Genomic DNA, 24,784 nt, shown 5'->3' with positions numbered 1-24,784 from the left:
TTATATTTATCAATATTTACTATATTTGAAAATAAAACAGGAGTTTCCCTGGTGGTGCAGTGCTTAAGAATCCACCTGCCAATGTGGAGGACATGGGTTTGAGCCCTTGTCTGGGAAGAACCCATATGCCACGGAGCAACTAAGCCCGTGTGCCACAACTTCTGGACCTGCACAACACAACTACTGAAACCCACGCGCATAGAGCCCATGCTCTACCACAAGAGAAGCTACTGCAATGAGAAGCCCTTGCACCGCAGCGAAGAGTAGCCCCTGCTCGCCGCAACTAGAGAAAGCCCGCGTGCAGCAACGAAGACCCAACACAGCCAAAAAAATAAAATAAAATTATAAAAAAAAGGAAAAGAGAAAAAAATTAATATTTGTTTATTAATCTATTTAAAATATCAATAATAATGCCATTACAACTAGTTAGAAGGGGTGGTTTTATTTTATTTATGTATTTTTTTAGTGTATTCTTAGTTCCCTGACCAGGGATTCAACCTGGGCCCTCAGCAGTGAGAATGTGGAGTTCTAACCACTGGACCACTAGGGAATTCCCAGGGGTGGTTTTATATATTTGCAAGTTTCCTTAATGTCTTGCTTAATGAGCAGATTCTCATCTGCATCTGCATTCAATCAGTTGCAATATATTGTTTTGGTTGAAGTTCATGAAGATAATCTGTCCTCACACAGATATGTAACTAGGAAATGAAAAACCCTTTTCAGATAATTGTGAATATTCTTTCATAATAATATGCCCAAATTCATTAAGTGGTAGTTTCACAAACTTTGTTGCAATGTGCAATCTGAAACAATATCATTGCAGTTTTTGGACTCTGGCATTAAAGTCTCTTGATTTACCTTTCATTTTAATGACTTTTTTACCCTTGCAAGATTTTGTTACCACATGCATTGATCATTTGTAAAGTATTTGTTCACTGAGTTATGCAGATTTTACAAATTTGGGCACATATATTATACAATATTAAAAAACCACACATTTCTCAATACCTCATCAGAAATCTCTTAAGTATTGTTAAGTTTTCAAGCTTACAGTGGTAGATGCAAATTTTCCAAAATTTTAATTTTTCTTGAAAGTTTACATTTTATGATTAATAACAAATATTTTCATTTGTTTCAAGAAAATGTATACCAAATATCCAAATTAGAATAACTATAGTTTGTCAGCCATTTCTCAAATGAAAATGGTGTTTCACGAAAAAGAAACTGGCTAGTTCAGCTCAGAACCCAAGCACACCAGGGCTTTTCCTTGCGATAACCAGCATACTTCAACGTACAGCAGAAGTGCTTCATGCATACTTCCTATTTCATCTTATACACTATTAAAACCCTTTTCTATTCAATTGTCTATCTTTTTTTAATGACTTGTATGAGCAATTTATATTTTCTTCATTGGATAAAAATACTTTGTTCATTGGATCTATGTATTGCAAATACCTTCTTTTACTCTCTGGCTTGCTTTTCCACTATCTAAATAGTATCTTTTAATAAGCATAAGTTTTAAATTTTCATGTAGTTTAATTTATGATGTTTTTCCTCTATGGTTACTGATTTTCTGTCCCATTTAAGAAATCCCTTTTTATGCCAAGATCATAAAGATACTTTCTAATGTTTACTTCTCAAAAATGTTTTGTAATTTTCAGTTTAGGGGTATTATATATGTTTAATTGGTTTTATTTTTAGGTATTTTACATATTTTTATGCTATATGTAAAGGATACCTTATTTTCTCACTTTCTATACTTTATTGCTTCTATGTAAGAACACAATTGATTTTTATATATCTCTGTATCCAGCAACTTGATTCATTAATTTAATAATTCCAGTAGTTTTGCTGTAGTCTTCTGAAATTTTTCTGTATACAATCATGTCACATGCAGACATGATTCTCCAAATTATAAACTTTTTATTCTTCTGTCATGTCTCATTTTACTGAATGGAAATTCTAGGACAATATTTAATGGAAGAAATGATAACAGCATTGTTTCAAGATTTTTTTCTTAATTAAAAAAATACATTTTTATTCATAGTTTTAATATAAATTTCTGGTTTTACTGGAATCATAATCAGAGATTATGGCCTATAAGATCTCTTCTGTAAGACTAAACATGTAATGTAGATAATGGACAAAAGACTACAAAAAGAAAGAACAAGTCATCTGAAAGTAAGTCCGTTATTTACAAGGGAAATCACTGGGATTCATTACTTGGGCTGGGTAACAAGTCTTAAAAATCTTAGAGCTGTGCTAGGTAAAGCAGAAAGGTCATACTGGAAGATATCACCATCCCCTGAAAACAAAACAAACAAACAAAAGAGCTACGTGTGTGGCTTGAAAGAGACGTCTTATTAAACTATAAAACTTTAGGGCCGAGGATACCTTCAAGATGGCAGAGGAGTAAGACGTGGAGATCACCTTTCTCCCAACAAATAATCAGAAATACATCTGCATGTGGAACAACTCCTACAGAATACTTAGTGAACACTGGCAGAACACCTCAGACTTCCCAAAAGGCAAGAAACTACCCATGGACCTGGGTAGGGCAAAAGAAAAAACAGACAAAAGAATAGGGGTGGGACCTACAACTCTGGGAGGGAGCTGTGAAGGAGGAAAAGTTTCCACACACTAGGAAGCCCCTTCACTGGGAGAGACGATGGAGGTTGATGCGGGGGAAGCTTCGGAGCCACAGAGGAGACCGCAGCAACAGGGGTGCAGAGGGCAAAGTGGAGAGATTCTCGCACAGAAGTTCGGGGCCAACCAGCACTCACTGGCCTGAGAGCCTTGTCTGCTCACCCACCTGGGCGGGTGGGAGCTGGGAGCTAAGGCTCCAGCTTTGGAGGTCAGATCCCAAGGAGAGGACTGGGGTTGGCTGCGTGAACACAGCCTAAAGGGGGCAAGTGTGCCACAGCTAGCCGGGAGGGAGTCCAGGAAAAAGGCTGGAACTGCCTAAGAGGCAAGAGACCATTGTTTCGGGGTGTGCTAGGAGAGCGGATTCAGAGCACCACCTAAATGAGCTCCAGAGATAGGCATGAGCTGAGGCTATCAGCACAGACACCAGAGAAGGGCATGAGACGCTAAGGCTGTTGCTGCAGCCACCAAGAAGCCTGTGTGAAAGCACAGGTCACTGTCCACAAATTCCCTCTGGGAGCCTGTGCAGCCCGCCACTGCCAGGGTCCTGTGATTCGGGGACAACTTCACTGGGAGAACACACGGTGTGCCTCAGGCTGTTGCAGCATCACGCCTGCCTCTGCCACTGCAGACTTGTCCCATATTCTGTACCCCTCCCTCCCCCGCGGCCTGAGTGAGCCAGAGCACCCTAATCAGCTGCTACTTTAACTCCATTCCGTCTGAGCAAAGAACAGATGCCCTCAGGCAACCTACATGCAGAGGCAGGGCCAAATCCAAAGCTGAACCCCAGGAGCTGTGCGAACAAAAAAGAGAAAGGGAAATCTCTCCCAGCAGCCTCAGGAGCAGCAGATTAAATCTCCACAGTCAACGTGATGTACCCTGCATCTCTGGAATACCTGAATAGACAACGAGTCATCCCAAAATTGAGGAGGTGGACTTTCGGAGCAACGATATAAACATATATTTTTTCCTTTTTCTCTTTCTGTGAGTGTGTATGTGTATGCTTCTTTGTGTCATTTTCTCTCTATAGCTTTGCTTTTACCACTTGTCCTAGGGGTCTGTCTGTCCATTTTTTGTTTTTTTTTTAGTATAGTTGTTAGCACTTGTTAATATTGGTGGCTTTGTTTTTTGGTTTGGGTGCTCTCTTCTTTCTATTTTTCTTTCTTTATAACTTTTTAATTTTTATGTTTAATAATTATTTTTCATTTTAATAATATTATTTTATTCTATTTTATCTTCTTCCTTCCTTCCTTTCTCTTTTCTTTCTTTACTTCCTCCCTTCCTTCCTTCGTTTCTCTCTTTTATTTCCTCCCTCCCTCTCTCCCTCCCTTCCTTCCTTCCTTCCTTCCTTCCTTTCTCCCTTTTCTTCAGAGCTGTGTGGCTGACTGGGTCTTGGTGCTCCAGCTGGGTGTCAGGCCTGTGCCTCTGAGATGGGACAGCCAAGTTCAGGACATTTGTCCACCAGAGACCTCACAGCTCCGCGTAACATCAAATGGCAAAAGCTCTCCCAGAGATCTCTATCTCAATGCTAAGACCCAGCTCCACTCAAAGACCAGCAAGGTACAGTGCTAGACACCCTAGGCCAAGCAACTAGCAAGACAGGAACACAACCCCACCCATTAGCAGACGGGATGCCTAAAAATATAATAAGGTCACAGATACCCCAAAACACACCACTGGATGTGGTCCTGCCCACCAGAAAGACAGGATCCAGCCTCATCCACCAGACCACAGCCCCCAGTCCCCTCCACCAGGAAGCCTACACAACCCACTGAATCAACCTTAGCCACGGGGGTAACACACCAAAAACAACAGGAACTACGAACCTGCAGCCTGCGAAAAAGAGACTCCAAACACAGTAAGTTAAGCAAAATGAGAAGACAGAACAACACAAAGCAGATGAAGGAGCAAGGTAAAAACCCACGAGACCAAACAAATGAAGAGGAAATTAGCAGTCTACATGAAAAGAACTCAGAGTAATGATAGTAAAGATGACCCAAAATCTTGGAAATAGAATGGAGAAATTACAACAAACGTTTAACAAGGACCTAGAAGAACTAAAGAGCAAACAAGCAATGATGAACAACACAATAAATGAAATTAAAAATTCTCTAGAAGGAATCAATAGCAGAATAACTGAGGAAGAAGAACGGATAAGTGACCTGGAAAATAAAATAGTGGAAATAACTACTGTAGAACAGAATAAAGAAAAAAGAATGAAAAGAACTGAGGACAGTCTTAGAGACTTCTAGGACAAAATTAAATGCATGAACCTTCAAAATACAGGGGTCCCAGAAGAAGAAGAGAAAAAGAAATGGACTGAGAAAATATTTGAAAAGATTATAGTTGATAACTTCCTGAATATGAGAAAGGAAATAGTCAATCAAGTTCAGGAAGAAAAGAGAGTCCCATACAGGATAATTCCAGGGAGAAATATGCCAAGACACATATTAATCAAACTATCAAAAATTAAATACAAAGAAAAAATATTAAAAGCACCAAGGGAAAAACAACAAATAACATACAAAGGAATCCCCATAAGGTTAACAGCTGTGCTTTCAGCAGAAACTCTGCAAGCCAGAAAGGAGTGGTAGGACATATTTAAAGTGATGAAAGGGAAAAACTTACAACCAAGATTAGTCAACCCAGCAAAGATCTCATTCAGATTCAGTGGAGAAATTAAAATCTTTACAGACAAGCAAAAGCTAAGAGAATTCAGCACCACCAAACCAGCTTTACAACAAAGGCTAAAGGAACTTCTCTAAGCAAGAAATACAAGAGAAGGAAAAGACCTACAATAAGAAACCCAAAACAATTAAGAAAAGGATAATAGGAAGATATATATCAATAACTACCTTAAATGTAAATGGAATAAATGCTCCAACCAAAAGACATAGACTGGCTGAATGGATACAAAAACAAAACCCATATATATGCTGTCTACAAGAGATCCACTTCAGAACTAGGGACACATACAGACTGAAAGTGAGGGGATGGAAAAAGATATTCCATGTAAATGGAAATCAAAAGAAAGCTGGAATAGCAATTCTCATATCAGACAAAATGGACTTTAAAATAAAGACTACTGGGCTTCCCTGGTGGTGCACTGGTTGGGAGTCCGCCTGCCAATGCAGGGGACACGGGTTCGTGCCCCAGTCTGGGAAGATCCCACATGCCATGGAGCAGCTGGGCCTGTGAGCCATGGCCACTGAGCCTGCACGTCCGGAGACTGCTCCGCAACGGGAGAGGCCACAGCAGTGAGAGGCCCGCATACTGCCAAAAAATAAATAAATAAATAAAAATAAAGACTATTACAAAAGACAAAGAGGGACACTACATAATGATGAAGTGATCAATCAAAAAGGAAGATATAACAATTGTAAATATATATGCACCAAACATAGGAGCATCTCAATACATAAGGCAAATGCTAACAGCCATAAAAAGGGAAATTGACAGTAGCACAATCATAGTAGGGAACTTAACACCCCACTTTCACCAATAGTCAGATCATCCAAAATGAAAATAAATACGGAAACACAAGCTTTAAATGATACATTAAACAGGAAGGACTTAATTGATATTTATAGGACATTCCATCCAAAAACAACAGAATACACTTTATTCTCAAGTGCTCATGGAACATTCTCCAGGATACATCATATCTTGGGTCACAATTCAAGGCTTGCTAAATTCAAGAAAACTGAAATAGTATCAAGTATCTTTTCTGACCACAACCCTATGAGACTAGATATCTATTACAGGAAAAAACCTGTAAAAATTACAAACACATGGAGGCTATACAATACACTACTTAATAACCAAAAGAACACTGAAGAAATCAAAGAGGAAATCAAAAAATACGTAGAAAGAAATGACAATGAAAACACCACAACCCAAAACCTATGGGATGTAGCAAAAGCAGTTCTAAGAGGAAAGTATACAGCAATACAATCCTACCTCAAAAAACAAGAAACATCACAAATAAGCAACCTAACCTTACACCTAAAGCACTTAGAGTAAGAAGAACAAAAACACCCTAAAGTTAGCAGAAGGAAAGAAATCATAAAGATCAGATCAGAAATAAATGAAAAAGAAATGAAGGAAACAGTGGCAAAAATCAATAAAACTAAAAGCTGGTTCTTTGAGGAAAATTTAAAAAATTGATAAACCATTAGGCAGATTCATTAAGAAAAAAAGGGAGAAGACTCAAATCAATAGATTTAGAAATGAAAATGAAGAAGTAACAACTGACACTGCAGAAATACAAAGGATCATGAGAGATTACTACAAGCAACTATATGCCAATAAAATGGACAACCTTAAAGAAATGGACAAATTCTTAGAAAAGCACAACCTTCTGAGACTGAACCAGGAAGAAACAAAAAATATAAACACACCAATCACAAGCACTGAAATTGAGACTGGGATTAAAAATCTTCCAACAAACAAAAGACCAGGACCAGACAGCTTCAAAGGCGAATTCTATCAAACATTTAGAGAAGAGCTAACACCTATCCTTCTCAAACTCTTTCAAAATATAGCAGAGGGAGGAACACTCCCAAACTCATTATATGAGGCCACCATCACCCTGATACCAAAACCAGACAAAGATGTCACAAAGAAAAAAAACTACAGGCCAATATCACTCATGAACATAGATGCAAAATTCCTCAACAAAATACTTGCAAACAGAACCCAACAGCACATTAAAAGGATCATACACGATGATCAACTGGGGTTTACCCCAGGAATGCAAGGATTCTTCAATATACGCAAATCAGTCCATGTGATAAACCATATTAACAAACTAAAGGAGTAAAACCATATGATCATCTCAACAGATGAAGAAAAAGCTTTTGACAAAATTCAACACCCATTTATGATAAAAACCCTCTAGAAAGTAAGCATAGAGGGAATGTACCTCAGCATAATAAAGCCCATATATGACAAACCCACAGCAAACATCGTTCTCAACGGTGAAAAACTGAAACCATTTCCTCTAAAATCAGGAACAGTAGAAGGATGCCCACTCTCACTACTATTATTTAACATAGTTTTGGAAGTTTTAGCAACAGCAATCAGAGAAGAAAAAGAAATAAATGGAATCCAAATCGGAAAAGAGGAAGTAAAGCTGTCACTGTTTGCAGATGCCATGATACTACACATAGAGAATCCAAAAGATGCTACCAGAAAACTACTAGAGCTAATCAATGAATTTGGTAAAGTAGCAGGATACAAAATTAATGCACAGAAATCTCTTGCATTCCTACACACTAATGATGAAAAATCTGAAAGAGAAATTAAGGAAACTCTCCCATTAACCATGGCAACAAAAAGAATAAAATACCTAGGAATAAACCTACCTAAGGAGACAAAAGATGTGTATGCAGAGAACTATAAGACACTGATGAAAGAAATTAAAGATAATACAAACAGACGGAGAGATATACCATGTTCTTGGATTGGAAAAATCAACACTGTGAAAATGACTATACTACCCAAAGCAATCTACAGCTTTAATGCAGTCCCTATCAAACTACCACTGGTATTTTCCACAGAATTAGAACAAAGAATTTCACAACCCGTATGGAAACGCAGAAGACCCGAAATAGCCAAAGCAATCTTAAGAAAAAGAGAGCTGGAGGAATCAGGCTCCCTGACTTCAGACTATACTACAAAGCAACAGTAATCAAGACAGTATGGTACTGGCACAATAACAGAAATATAGATCAATGGAACAGGATAGAAAGCCCAGAGATAAACCCATCCACCTATGGTCACCTTATTTTTGATAATGGAGGCAAGAATATACAAGGGAGAAAAGACAGCCTCTTCAATAAGTGGTGCTGGCAAAACTGGACAGCTAAGTGTAAAAGAATGAAATTAGAACACTCCCTAACACCTTACACAAAAATAAGCTCAAAATGGATTAAAGACCTAAATGTAAGGCCAGACACCAACAAACTCTTAGAGGAAAACATAGGCGGAACACTCTATGACATAAATCACAGCAGGATCCTTTTTGACCCACCTCCTAGAGAAATGGAAATAAAAACAAAAATAAAAACAAAAATAAAAAACAAAAATAAACTTAAATGCTTTTGCATAGCAAAGGAAACTATAGACAAGACGAAAAGACAACCCTCAGAATGGGAGAAAATATTTGCAAATGAAGCAAGTGACAAAGGATTAATCTTCAAAATTTGCAAGTAGCTCATGCAGCTCCATATCAAAAAAAACCAAACAACCCAATCCAATAATGGACAGAAGACCTAAACAGACATTTCTCCAAAGAAGATATAAAGTTTGCCAACAAACACATGAAAGGATGCTCAACATTACTAATCATTACAGAAATGGAAATCATTACTACAATGATGTTTACCTCACACCAGTCAGAATGGCCATCATCAAAAAGTCTACAAACAATAAATGCTGGAGAGGGTGTGGAGAAAAGGGAACCCTCTTGCACTGTTGGTGGGAATGTAAATTGATCATCCACTATGGAGAACCGTATGGAGTTTTCTTTAAAAACTAAAAATAGAACTACCATATGACCTGACAATCCCACCACTGGGCATATACCCTGATAAAGCCATAAAGAGTCATGGGGCTTCCCTGGTGGCTCAGTGGTTGAGAGTCCACCTGCTGATGCAGGGGGACACGTGTTCATGCCCCGGTACGGGAAGATCCCACATGCCTCGGAGCGGCTGGGCCCGTGAGACATGGCTGCTGAGCCTGCGCGTCCAGAGCCTGTGCTCCGCAACGGGAGAGGCCGCAACAGTGAGAGGCCCGTGTACGACAAAAAAAAAAAAAAAAGAGTCATGTACTACAATGTTCATTGCAGTTCTATTTACAATAGCCAGGACATGGAAGCAACCTAAGTGTCCATCATTGGATGAATGGAAATAGAAGATATGGCACATATAAACAATGGAATATTACTCAGCCATAAAGTGAAACAAAACTGAGTTATTTGTAGTGAGGTGGATGGACCTAGAGTCTGTCATACAGAGTGAAGTAAGTCAGAAAGAGAAAAACAAATACTGTATGCTAACACATATATATATATATATATATATATATATATGGAATCTAAAAAAGAAAAAAAAATGGTTCTGTAGAACCTGGGCCATGATAGGAATAAAGTTACAGACATAGAGAATGGACTTTTGGACACGTGGAGGGGGAAGGGTATGTTGGGACGAAGTGAGAGATCGGCATGGACATATATACACTACCAAATGTAAAATAGATAGCTAGTGGGAAGCAGCCACATAGCACAGGGAGATCAGCTCAGTGCTTTGTGACCACCTAGAAGAGTGGGATAGGGAGTGTGGGAGGGAGGGAGATGCAAGAGGGAGGAGATATGGGAACATATGTGTATGTATAACAGATTCACTTTGTTATAAAGCAGAAACTAACACACCACTGTAAAGCAATTATACTCCAATAAAGATGTTTAAAAAAAAAACAAAAAAACTTTAGGGCCAAATAAATCCCTGCCTACAATCTCCATCTGCATCCTTAGACCCAACCCTTTTCTAACACTATCAACAGATCATCACTACAACGTCTGAAAACTATTTTTAGCTGGAAAGAATCAGCAGACATCAAGAAAATAGCAAATACAGCCATGTACACAATTTTATATACTGATAAATCTGTAGATGCAATTTCTCAAATTTTGGTCAAAGAATATGAAATTTTAAAAGTAACAAATATCACCAAATTGTCTTCCCAAAAGATTACAGCATTTTATTCTGACTGACAATGGACCACTTTTTCTTATGTCCCTCAGTATGTATGTCTTCAAATATTTTAAATTTTCTAATCTTACAGATAAAATAACGTTATCTCATTTTTGTTTTAATTTGCATTTCTCCGAGAACTACTGAGGTTGATCATGTTTTTATATATTTATTTCTCACATGCTTTTTCTCTTCTGCGAATTATTTATTTATATTTCTTTTCTATGTTTATATTGAAGCATATGCACCTTTAACAATAAATTTATATAACTTCTTTGTTTATTGAAGACATTAACCTTTTGCCATTTGGCTTTCTTTTGTCTACAGACTTTGTCAAGTCTTTGCTGTTTTTTTTTTAAATAAGTAATCAAATAAGGACATCACTTGTATGTCTTCTGAGTGTACATTCTTAGGAAGATCTTCCCACTCTTAAAGTTCCAAAACGCTCTCATTACTTTTCTTTGACTATTTTATTTGTAGTCTTTACATCAAAATCCTTAATACATCAGTTTTCCATTTTTGTCTATGATGTGGGTAGGGGATAAATGTTGCAGTCACTTTACAACTGAGAAGTCTAGGACTTAGAGGTTATGTAAAGAGGGCATATAAAACAAAAGCAAAAACATAAAACGATTGATGGTGGGGGAAAAACCGCATTGAAGGATTTATTGTGTTTATCTTACTGTGCAAGGCAGTTTAATTTTTTTTCTTAAATTTAGTCAGCAGTTTTTCCAGGCCTAAAAACTTGCCTATGTGAGAGTTTGTAGCATTTATGTATAGCAAATACATGCATGTTCTACCTACAATTTATTTGCATATTAAATATCATATTCCACTGGTAAGAACTGGGAGAAATGTTTGAGGATGTGAGAAAGGTTAGAAAAGGTCAGGAGCATCATTGGTGGTAGCCTCTTCTCTCTCAGTCATTTGAAACATGTAATCATAAAACTGAATGCCATATAAACAAGAGCTCTCCTGAGCTTTAGTTTAATGAACATGAGGAAATGTTTGACAGCTTAAATAACAGAAAAAAATGTAATATGAACACCTTTACTAGATGTTAAAAAACCATTTTAAAAAAAATCACTGCAGGGAAACATATAATAAAATGCTAATGTAAAATAGGCCCACTGAGGCATACAGCTATATTTAGTCTATTCAATTAATGAGGGATATATAGGGAGTAAAAAGAGCAAAATTACAAAAAAATTAATTGCTTACAATACCCAGTGGTAGCCAAGTAAAACATAGAAATATTCATTCAGAAAATGATTTTAAGACTTAGGAAAAAACTTCTTTCTCAATATATATGCTTGCAACAGAAAACCTCTTTATCTGGTTAGATAATTCATCACTAGATTCAAAGGATGAAAACAAAACAAAACTGTATTAGTTTTCCATTGCTGCATAACAAACTATCACAAACTTAATGGATTTAAACAACACACACTTATTACCTCACAGTTTCTGTGGGTCAAGAGACCAGGTAGAGCTTAAATGGGTCTTCCGCTTAAGGTTTACAAGCCTGCAATTAAGGTTCCTGTCATGGCTGGATTCTCATCAGAAGCTTGACTGGGGAGGAATCTGCTTTCAAACTTCCTCAGATTATTGGCAGAATTCATTTCCTTGCAGTTGTACAGCAAGTTGATTTTTCAAAACCAGCAACAGAGAGAAACTCCAGCAATATAGGCACCACAATCTTATGTAATCATCTATACATAATCAGTGCATGCTATTGGTTACAATCACAGGTGCCACTCACACTCAAAGGGAGGTAATGAACAAAAGTATGAATACTAGGGGCTGGGATTATGGGGGCCAACTTAAAGTCTGATCACCACAAAAACAAAATTCATAGTATTTGAAATTCTCTTGGGTATGATTTGCAATGTTTATTTTTTTAAGTCTATATTTTTCTAAAAGCAAAAATAAATTGCTTTAATGGGTATTTCGCAGGTGATCCAGTGGTAAAGAATCCATCTTGCGATGCAGGGGACGCCAGTTCGATCTCTGGTAGGGGAACTGAGATCTCACATGCTGTGGGTCAACTAAGCCTGCGTGCTGCAACTACAGAGCCCACACGCCACAACTAGAAGAAGCCTCTGCATCGCAACGAAACATCCTGCGTGCTGCAACTAAGACCCAAAGCAGACAATAAACAAACAAACAAATAAATAAATATTTTTAAAAATAAAATAAATAAATTGCTTTAATGATTTCATAATACTTAAATCCATCACTAAAAAAGTCTTAAGGCAAACTCATAATTTATGTAACATAGCAGTCAATCAAATACAACCAACTACATGACATTATGGAGAAAACCATGAAAGTAGGAGCCAAATTTGAATTCTGGCTCAGTCACTTACTAAATATGTTTACTTGAGATATCTTCACGAACTTCTAGGGGCTCTGATGTCTTTATCTATAAAATGGAATGAATTTATACTTACCTAACAAGGGTTTTTTGTCAGTTAGAGAAAATATTTTTAAGTACATTGAATAGGTCTGGTGCATAAGAGTTGTTCAGCAAAACACAAAAGTCAGTAGTATAATCACAGCACTTAAAGCCCACTGTGTATGTAACACATTTCATGACATTATGAGATATTTTTTAAGAGTTTAAGTAATATCCTCTATTTCTAAGGAAAATATAATTTATAAGGGGAAATGGGGCAGGTAAACTGACTCAGCGTGCACCAAAACGAGCAGTCAAAACGTATACATACAGACATATATTGGTACATGATAAATAATATGTTCATGTTCCTTTGAACACTTCAGGTACATTAAACTTCAAGTTGTTTCTTTTGTTTTTGAGTCTCATTTCTTCCAATAGATACCAAGCAGCCTTGAGTGTATCTCTCAACTTAGAGTACTTGCAGTGACATTAACTATGGAGATTCCCAGACAGTAATCTCTGAAGATGGAACAGAGTCTACATTTTAAATAAGGCCTCTTATTTGGAGGACTGGATTTTTATGTAGAACAAATGTTTAAGAACCCCTGTCTTACTGTTAAACCAAAGGAATGAAAGTAGACGCTCGTCTTCAAGATCTAGGGAGTTAGGACATAAATATTGCTGATCCTGACTCTGATTCCACTTCTGATCACCAACTAATGATTCTGACACCCAACTTCAGAGTGTGTGTGAGTGGGTAGGGGGTGGGAGGTGGTTTCTCACACCAATTCTGACACTATCTACCTGGAAATATCACCAGATTCCACAGGTTAAGGCTCAGTCCCACAAAACTGCCCTCACACTCTCACTTCAGATGTCAATCACAAGTCGAGGTTGTCCCCTCTACTTCTGACCAATTAGCTATAGATCGGAGTTTCCAAATTGGGCGATTACTTTGCTAGAGTGACTCAGAGAACTCAGAAACATTTTACTTATCAGATTACTAGTTTATCATAAAAGGTTATAACTCAGGATCAGCCAGATGGAAGAGATGCATAGGGCAATATGGGGAATGAAAGAGGAGCTTCCATGCCCTCTTCAAGCACAGGCCACTCTCCCAGAATCTCCATGTGTGCACCAACCCAGAAGCTCTCCGAACCCTGTCTTCTTGGAGTTTTTACAGGGGCTTCGTTATGTAGGAATGATTCAGTAAATCATGCCCACTGGTAACTGAACTCAACCCAGTCCCTCTCCTCTCCCTGGAGGTATGGGGGTGACACTGAAAGTTCATACTCTCTGATCACATGGTTGGCTCTACTGGCAACCAGTCCCCATGCTTAGATTGGTTCCAAAATTCACCTAATTAACATAACAAAAGACACCTTTATCACTCTCCCCACTGGATATTTCAGTGATTTTAGAAGCTTTGTACCAGAAACAGGAACTAAGACCAAATAATACAATAAATAAATCACAATATGCTTACAGTATTATAAATATGTAAGTCCCTTTTCATTGGCTCATTTCCCTCTTTCTGTTTTCAGGGGCATTTAAAATAAAATATCAATTAATATGCAGATATGTATGAGTGAAAACTAGGAAACATAACAAGTAAAATTAAGAGAACTAGAGCTGAAAGGGAACTTAAAATCATTTAGAGAAGATGGCTGGTTTCATTATGCTTCAAAGGGGGAAAGTGTTTGAATACTACTTAAAGAACGAAAGACTATAAGTAAAGGTTTATATGAAAGAAAATATAAGGTTGCAGATGAAGGTTGGGCAGACTGCAATGGATCTGTATTTAGGAAAATAATGAGTAATGACCTATAGGTTGTAGAATGGGTCCAGTAGATAAATAATGCTTTTGATAATGAAAGAGTTCTATTTTGAAAATTGTTTTGTTCCTAATGGCTTGAAAGACCACTTAGGCCTAGCCAAGTATTCATATACAATCTGATCCTAATGAAGTTGTTTGCAAGAGCAACATAAATATAATCCTTGAGACTAAAGGCCAACCTGAAAGGAATCAAAGTTTCTTATTGGATAGAAGCATTTTAGGAATCAGCTCATAGCTTTGAAGAGAGGGAACAAAGCTGCAGAGGAAGTTATTATAGCAATCTGGCACAAAAATATATAATGTATATAATAGGATGACCGAAAACAAAGATCTGTAATGTCATTGTTACATTTGTAGTAACAGATTACAAGGGTTAGGACGAAACTTGTGGCTGCCAAGACAGGAGACAATGGCTAGATCAGGGTGATATAATGAAGACAATAGCTACATCAATTCAGTTATTTGTAAAGGTCAAAAAATCCTACATTTTAGATAGTGAGGTCTGAAAATAAAAAGAATTGTATCATAATATGGTGTTCAAAAATGTTAAGGTTCACCAAAGAATTAGCATAGAGTTAACATGTAAAGGGAGTGTAAGCTTTAATAATTTATTCAACTTTTAAAATATTCTTTATTTGCATATTATTTACTCAACAAATACAAGTCACCTAATATAAGTCAGAGGAAAAACTGGAAACCACAGTCAAGCCAGCACAGCACTGATCTCTGAGCCAAAATGAAGCAGAAGTTTGAAAAGCTATTCTCATATTAATCCATTTGTATTTTCACACCTTCCTGTAATACCTTTTTTTTTTCCTGTTTGTAAAATAAAATATAATTCTGACCAAAGTAGAGGTTGCAATTGAGTTCTAGAGATTGTCTTAGTCTTCTAATATCACTTTTCTGCAAAAGTCATATGTTTTGAAGATCAAGAAGATATGGGTATTTTTACTATGTTGGGTATCAGGGAATCTTCCGGGTAACAACAGTATAACCCAATGCCTTTACCTTGATTCTTAGTGCACATACTTTTTATTATACTAAATCAACCACTTACAGTCTTGAGTAAATGAAGTAATAGTAATTACTTTACTATTGATAATTACCATTATCGATTGCTAAGATTACTATGACTTAGAATTAGCTGACCCACCAGCATTACACAGAAATTATCAAGATGGCAATTACTAAAAGCAGTTTGATTCTTGATTAGTTGCTTGATAATACTTTGTAACAAAACAAAGAAAAATGAATTTGAATAAAACTCACACCACTTTTTGGCAACTACTAATGAATTCATTGTGCTCTTTGTATGTATTTGAATCCTGTTTTTTGACTACTCTCTATAAACATCAGGGGTAATAAGTTCTTACTTCTTTTTCAGCCTTATTTATGACAAGAAATGACCTTGTGTGGCAATTATTTCTTGTTACACTTGATTTTAAGGGTATGCAATTACAGGCTGCATGCTGATTCCCATAGAAGTGCATGGGATAAAGTGTTAGAATAAGCATATAATTTCAAATGTTTCCTTCTTTAAAAACTCTTCTATTTTTCATCCTCTTCATTAATTTTATTATGATGATATATACATGGTAAAAACTTATAAATATCATTGAAAATTTAGTAAATAGAAAATATTGTATTTTAATCTTGTCATATCTATAGACATATTCAATCAAATGCTGAGTAATGCTCAAATTAGAATTACCATTCAGCCAGTATATGACTATTGAAGTTGTTTTAGTTCCAATATAGTTCCATTAATTTAGTTCCAATGTATGTTTTTCATAAAATTTTCATATATTTTAGGAGTATACTGATATATTCTGACTTACTATATCAATCCTAAAAGTGTTTAAACCTTCAAAAACAATTCTCCATTAATGAGAATATCACAAATATACCACTTAGATAAAAAATGATTATCATCAAATAGTAATGGTTTCTTCTTTTGCAGTTCCCAAGGCTTACATGAGACCTTGAGATGAGAATGCATGTCTACCATTTCCAGAGCTAGGTAGGCTGCTAATTAGCAGAGGCTTAGGAATTAAAAGCATAAATTAATTTTTATTTTAATTAAGCAAGTAAAGTTAATGTAAAAAAAACCTTGCCAGAGAAGGTCATAATAGGTTCGCTTGTGTAGACATTCCTGACAACATCCTGCTGAGAACAGAATCAGCCTCGAAAGAGTGTCAACCTAAATAAGATCATTCTGGGAAAATCACTGGGGTTTTCAGAGATGGACAAGAGTCAGATCAACACCACAGTAGGGATCTGTGCAAGCAAAAGAGATTTCAAAGGGAGACATTGCTTGGAAACATGCTCTAATACTGTCTACTTGATTAAACCATCTAGCACTTTCATTGTGCCTTAAGGCTTAAATATAATTGCATGCCATTATTGAAACATCACAGTGGTATTTAATATTTGGAATGTTGTTCAAAAAGATTGCAACGGATAAGATCAGAAAAAAAGACTCTTGCATTCTCTTATGAAATGCTTTCTAATCGACGTCATTTTATAGCTAGATTTCATAATGTAAATAAAACTATTCCCCTAATGGGGTACCATATACAATTATAAATGTTTATGTATACTCATAGATATAACGGCTGCTTATTTTGGCTTTGCTTTGGTTATTCTCTATTTTATTTGGCATTATTGCCATAGAATCTTGGTCCTTTCTGTGTTCCCACTGTTCCATTCAACTTCACTGACAGTTATTTTTTCCCTTGAGAGCAATCACTGTTTACCATACCTGGCTACACCTTGTGTCTTCACTGATAAACAATGACTTAAACACCAATGTCAAGCAATGTCATTCAACACATCTGTTTCCTTAATGCAAATTGTGATGACAATCTGAACCCTCCTCTCTGATTTCTTGTTGCATAACTACAGCAGAAGCAAAGCAAGGGGACCTATCAGGAGCATATAAATGATGTGCCCCTACCACAACATCAGGGAACACAGAACATCTTTTAAAAGTTTCCTCATTATTGAGCTATTTAACTTGAGTAGTGACTAATTAATAATACTGTACTGCATATTTGAAAGTTGCTTAAAAAAGTGTCCCCAGGTAAAAACAATGTGGAGTTTTATTTTAAAAACAATAAAATACTATATTTTTATAATCTATAGATTCTAAGATTACGAAAAATATGAAATTTTCCATGTAAGTCACTTTTAATATCAAATATCTATTTGATTTTGATAAAGTCTAATGTTCTGATCTGCTTTTGGTGGTTGGAATTTGGAAAAGCAGCCCCTAAAATTCAACTGGGTATCAGGAAATGTGAATCTGAGGGTTTTTTTAACACATGGATAAATCACTTTAAAGTCCAAGAGTGAAGAACAAGATGAAATTGAAAACACAGAACAATTTTTCATAGCTTTCTCCAGCTTTCACCATTATTCTTCACCTCTTCCAGATTTAATTCCCTGTGTGAGGAAGTACAGTTGACAGAGTTTGGTAGCACACTGTACCTGAAATCATTCATTTCTTTGTGCCTGAGAAATTCTCTATGTTATAGGGTGTTTTGTTTTTGGGTATTTACATTCAGTACTCAGCTGGGGCTGTTTGGGGGTACATATATAACAAGAAGAATCATTTTAAGCCGAAGTTCAAACTGGAGATTAGAATAATTTCCCAATTGAAAAATAGTCTCTGCTCTTTTTTTGTCACTGTTCTTATAACCATATAATGGTCAATGACCATATAAATGTGGGGTGTTTTCCTGATTGTCTTAAAAGTTTTCAAGCATTTTATTTGACTATTAGCCAACAATGTCATTTATGAGACAATGAATCTAGTCATAACATAGTCTTTAAGCCTAATGAGAGCATGATATTAATGTTTATCGGTATGTATTATTTGGGGCACAATGTCCTGCTTAATTATAGGGAAAATGTTTTGGATAGTTTCATTTTCCAATCATTTTTCAGCACTGTGCATGCCATTATCATTGAGCATTAACGATATATTAATGTTAAAGGGCATGGCCCCCATAGTCAGCATTCAGGTGAAAGCTAGGCCGCCAGAGCATTTTTAGTGCATGCAAGAGGAATACATCATGTCCTCAAACACCGTCTCAATAAGACTTCTGGCAATGAGGTGAGCACAAGAACAGCAACTTTCCAACTCGTTTTTTATGTCTTTTCTAAAGGAGGAATTCTTATCTTAAAAATCATCCACATGATCTCTCTTGATGTAGGTTAAAAAGGAAAGGGAAGAGTTTAGTAAAGATCAACTGAAAAGTGACCTTGTGTTTTTCTTCAAGTTTCAGATTTTCATGGTGAGCCCAAATTGATGGCAGTATTGTCCTGAAGTTAGTAGTTGCTAGGAAATGTCATGTATTTCACAGATAGGTATACAGATGGATGCATTACAAGAAATCGCCAACAGGGCTCTCTAGTTCAAATGCACTGCTTTTATGCAACCTTATATTACTTTTACAGAGAAGTATTTCTATTCATTTATTCACTTTTGAAACAGCAAAAACAAATCGAGTAAAATCAAAGTCTTGTTCTGTACCTTTTTAAGGAGTTGTGACTGGAAAAGAGCCATCACCCAACATTCCAAAATTCTTCTGTGTTTAACTCAAGGGACAGGGAATCCTGATACCTTCTGACAATCAGACAAAAACTGATACATGTTGCAATTTCCTCTGTGAGCCTGAAATAGTTTTTCTTGTATGCCACTTTATCAATTTATAAAGTGAATAGATCTAACACCAAAAGTAGGTTTTAATCTGGTGTCAGTTTTAAAGTATATGAGACCGTCATGTTTTAAAGAAAAAGCTTAGGGACAGTTTTATCTAAAATGGGGAGGAGGAGATCCTTCCAGTTTCCTATAGTCTTCTAGTCTCAATCTCTCTCTCTCTCCTTCTCTCTCTCCTCTCCCCCACATCACACACATCACACACACACACACACACACACACACACACACATCTGTACATGTGTGTCTATCTGTCTCTGTCAATCTTCCTCAAGGCAGCTTCTTAGAGAATAATAATAAACATATTTTTAAAGTCTCTTCCTTCTATCTCAATCCATAAGGTCAGTGGGACTCTAGAGCATCTGTAACACTTATGCCATGTATTGGGAGGAAGGAAAACTGATTACTTTCTATGGAGTCAAAATAGTCATTCTAAGAACTGATCATAGTAAATACAAGGGGGAGGCTAACCTTAATACAGTCTAACAGTCTAGTCCCATGTGTTTTAATTAAACAGGTAGAAAAACAGATGAGGCAGATGTGTATGGATAAATAGATCAACCATTCTTTTATATTTTATAACACTGTAATAACTAGATAATAAGTATATATATATAAGAATAAGCAATTAGAATCATCAGTCTATATAAGAATCAAGTAAGAATAACTTAGAACACTCCTTAGGTATCAACACTAAACCTTAAATAATTAAATCAACTAAAGGCAAAAGATCTGGGAGATTAGGGAAGTTGATTTTTAAAATATTGGAGCCATTGGAGCTAAACTTGAAATGGGAACAATATTTCCAGTTAAATATCCCTAACTAATTACAATAAATTTTATCGTACACAATCGATGATTATAAAACAATCAATGTAATAAAGTCTTAGAGATTATTAATTGCAGATCCCTTGGAAACATGAGGGTGTGAAGTGGTTAAATCTATAGCAACATCTGCTCTTAGGAACCAGACTGGTATTCTCCTAGGCCGGATATTATTTCATAATTTCAATCCCTTTTTCAGTTTATGCAAAATGGGCAAATAACCAAATTATTCTTTTTTGTTAATTAGCTTTCAAAATGGTTAAAGGACATCTCTTGTATATTATTCTTTCCGGAAAAGTGAAAGTGATTATATATTTTGTAGACTGACTTATAGAATGTGTGATCACCTAAGTAGTTTTTCTTTTTTTAATTGGCATATCAAAATCCAAGGGAAAAGGAGATAAAAAAAATAAGCTATCTCTACTACATAACTCTGTCAGTTTTCTAAAAGGTCTGTAAAATTGACGTCATTGTTTTCCTTAAATGTGTGCGACAGTATGGCAGGTTGTAGAAAAGACTCCCTCATGGCATGGTTATTTTGCTACCAAGGTTATTTTTCCTCTGCTGGAGGTGGAGTAACCAGTCTGATAAAGCCAAAGGCTGTGCTATCATGGACTTTAGAACTCAGAGGACACCCAACACTGGCAAACATATTGCTTTGCTTTTTATTTACAATTTGCACTTCCCTTAGGACCAAAAAAGGTGTTTGGGGTGAGCAAATATAGACTGTAATAATAAACCAACTTGGCTATGAGATCTGTCTATTATGAATCTAATCTAATAGGGTCTTGAGTTGAGGCAAAAATACATGGCCCTTCCCACATTGCCCAATGAACTTTATCCTCAAATCAAGGTAACATAAAATTCCAGGTTTCCTTTCAATGGACATAATAAAAACAAGAATATAACTGAAATTCCGTTCTTAGAACATGTCCTAAAATTTCTGAACATATGTGTTGAGGATGATCTTCATATATTATTATTTATTTTATGGCTTTTAGTGATACAAAGACTTGTGGTGCCTAACTTCTATAAAACTGGACACTTTAAGAAACTGAGACATTTCATTTTTTTAAGCCACTAATGTCTTACTTAATGACTTGTTGCCTGAGCAACCTGATGTAATTTAACTTTCCAACATTTATACAATTATGAGTGAAATGTCCAAGCTAGCATAATTCAGGAGACATTAATTGAATTACATGACCATGTTCTGTAAAGTTTTCTAGAAATTTTCCTCTAACTTTCTTCCAATAATCTTGGCAGAGGGCCTTCCATGTTAAGAATATGGATTTAGGAAGATATACACGCCAGCTTCAATCAATGTCAATTCTCCATATGCTTGTAATTAACTTATGGGTAGGCAGTCATTTTGAAAGACTCACTTATCAACAAAAATAAAAGAATCCTTCTATCCCCAGGTAAGAAGCATGTTGAAAGATAGACTGTGATGTTTGTGCAGGTATATTTGCCAGTTGTCTGTAACTACCTTAAATGTGAGGTAGATGGATCTTCCTTGGAACATAGGTTCTCAGAGAATAACAGAATTTTACACAGTACTCGAACTGTGAAGCTATTGAATAAATGTAAATTGCTGGTGATTATAAAGATGGTAGAATAAGTGTGTTGACATTTTGAAAAGATTAGCTTCCAATTTGAAATGGTACATAAGCAACTGCCTTGACACAGAAACAGGAATGTAGTTCCTGCTTAGGAATCTGCCATCAGAACTTTGTGGATTCACATAGACATTGGGAGTGAGGTATCTGAGTGACATCTCTTTGGAATGGCCTAACTGTAAAATGTGCCAGTGATGAGGGCTATTTATCCCGCCAGACAGTACAGCAGCATGCTGCTCCAGTATGTTTGCACCCAAGAAAAACATAATAGTTTTAGGATTATTTCTTTTTAATAGTCTGCCTTTACGAAATTGACCAGGTATTCCTTTAAATGGTTGGTTCCATTCATTTATTTTTAACTTCATTCAAAATATTTATTGAGTATCTATCACGGTTCAGACACTGCTCCTGGTGCTGGATATACAAGAGTTTGATTACAAATAGTGAGAATATTGGCCCAGATTCTACCATGGTGCCTGACAGAGCAGATGTTCAAAAGTATTAATTGAGTGAATGATATGAATTCAAGTTAAAATTTGATAACAAAAGGTTCTTGAAGACAATAGAGGGCAAACTGATCCTTTACTTCCCGTGCTGCTGTTCAATATAGAAAATATGGCAAAATCCTTTTACAAGCGGAAAAAGCACTTTAAATTCTTTAATCCAAATAGTATCATCATCCCTATTTTATTTTTCTCAAAATTTCATTTTGCATCCATATTTCCTTGCTTTTACTATACCATATCTTAACAGAAAATTATACTGACAAAAGAGTCTTAAGAAGTCATGTTTTCCACTTCTTGCAAACCTTTTACTTATTGAGTACATTTTAATTCAGTGAACTTCTAAAGACCTCTAAGACATATCATTATCCACTGTTTCACCTCTGACTCACTTCTGCCCACATCCAAAAGCTTAATTTTCTTTTCTTTTTAATAAACATCTGTGACTATAAATGACAGATAAGTAGCAGACAAGAACTCACTCGGAGAAGTTTGAATTTTGCCTTTGCTACACAAAATAGAAATGAGATGCTGTACAACTTTTAATCCTTTTGAATTCCAAGAAAACAGTAAGAGGTAGGTGCAGGCCTTGTTTTTTGCCCCATTGATGTATGAAGCTCTAGATTAGGGGCTCTCAATGTGCAGTTCCCCAAACCATTAATATAAGCATGACCTGGCAACTTGATAGAAATCAATTTGGGGGAGCAGCAATCTATATTTTAACAAATCCTCCTAGTGATTCTGATTCACTGAAAATTTTGATAATCACTGTTCTACATTTTTGCAGTTATCTGTCTCCCTGACCCTGCTGCATCATTTGTTCTTTTAGTTTAAGAAATTGTCACATATAAATGTTAAAAAAGAGCCATTACCCTCAATTAATAATCTGTATTTAAAGGCATTTTTCAATCACTCAGCAAAAGTCTGGACACAAGGTCATTGAGAAGATTAGATTTGGTCTGTGCAGAACAAGTCCTGAGAAGGAGATTACTGAAGAGTCTGGAAGGGTGCTGTGTAGTTTCTGAAGCAAAGAAGCCCATTAGTGGATATCACTGAATCCAACAATAAAAAGTTATAAATCCTTAGTCAGGAGATTTCAAGTGCACAGTCAATCAGTGTGTAAAACACAGCTTCAGATTCGGAGTGTTTTTCTCATAATAATCCAGGGCCCTAACATGAGTTCAGAATGAACAAACAGAACACAGGAAAAACCATTTCATTTCAGAAATTGAGAGTCACACATGACTGAAATTGATGAAAGTGCCCTGCTGGTTAATACAGGAATACAGAAGTCACAAATTCAGCCTCTCTTTTTCTGTGGAACATAAACCTCCAATGTTTGATGATAATTTTGAGAGAATTACACCCTGCTTTCCCCATCAATTCAGAGAACTGACAACAAGTATCTCAACAAAGAAACACCTGAATGCAAGACTGATACACCAAATTTCTAGTCTGTTTTCCAAAAATTTGTGTCAGCCTAGTGTGATATAGTAGCAATGCAGTATAGTGGTTAAGGACAGAGTCTGTAGCCAAGCTGACAGGCTTTGATTCCTGGTTCTACTACTCACTAGGTGTATGATCTTAGGTAATTATTTCCCCTCTTTGTCCCTCAGTTTCCTCAACTGAATTAAGACTTACTGCCTCTTACAGTTGCTACTTTGATTAAAAGAGTTAATGTTTGTATTTTAACAAATATTTTTAAAGATTTATAAAGGCTAGTATCTAGAACATCGTAGGAATTATGAAAATGTTCATTAACAAATAAATGTCCTGTTCATATTCTATTACAGGTTCAAGGCAATATGTGTGTGAGAAAATTCTTACAGTTAAAAATAAAACTATACATACAATTAAGATATGAGTTAGATATAAAATTTTACATACAGCATTGCTTTTATTGGTTAATCGTACTGACAATATTTTCCAGGTAGCTTCTGTTGAGACAACAGTAATTTGCTCAAAACATTATCTCCTTTGCAAAATGTTACACACTGACTATGAAAAGGGCAAAGAATGAAGGTGTACTTATATTAATTAACAACTAATAGAAGACAGGTCCAAGTGACTACTGTTCCATAGACATGAAAATGAATTTATTACTAGCAGGCCTTGGATTGCTGGCATATAGTACTACAGTGTCAATAGAAAAAAATTCGCATTAAATATATAAGTAATTAAATGAGGTATATTGTCTGTATAAATTTTTGAGGTTTATTCTTTCTGACTGCAATAACCGATTTTCATACTTAAGAATCACTAAATGAGAAAAATTTTGAAGGAAAGTGTATTTTTAGAAGCATCTAGAAAAACTTATATTTGATTACAATTTTTTTCAGTGCTCATACTGTCCAAAGGAAATATAAGAAATGTCATGATGTTGTTAAAGAAGTGGTGTAAGCACAGACTAGTATCAAGTGAAACCCAACCTATACCCACTCAAGGAAATGCGATTAATTTATTAATATTGAACAAGTTT

General features: G+C 36.0%; 1 long non-coding RNA gene across 1 annotated transcript in view; it reads right to left on the bottom strand.

Annotated features, from left to right (window-relative positions):
- The window catches only part of LOC307187894, a 785,141-nt gene that overhangs the window by 390,543 nt on the left and 369,814 nt on the right, over positions 1 to 24,784 (bottom strand). The window lies entirely within an intron of this gene.

The sequence above is a fragment of the Stenella coeruleoalba genome (genome assembly GCF_951394435.1).
Source record: "Stenella coeruleoalba genome assembly, chromosome: 6".
Lineage (NCBI taxonomy): Eukaryota > Metazoa > Chordata > Mammalia > Artiodactyla > Delphinidae > Stenella > Stenella coeruleoalba.
Note: the sequence above shows the minus strand (reverse complement) of the source record. Positions and strands in the feature narration are given on the sequence as shown.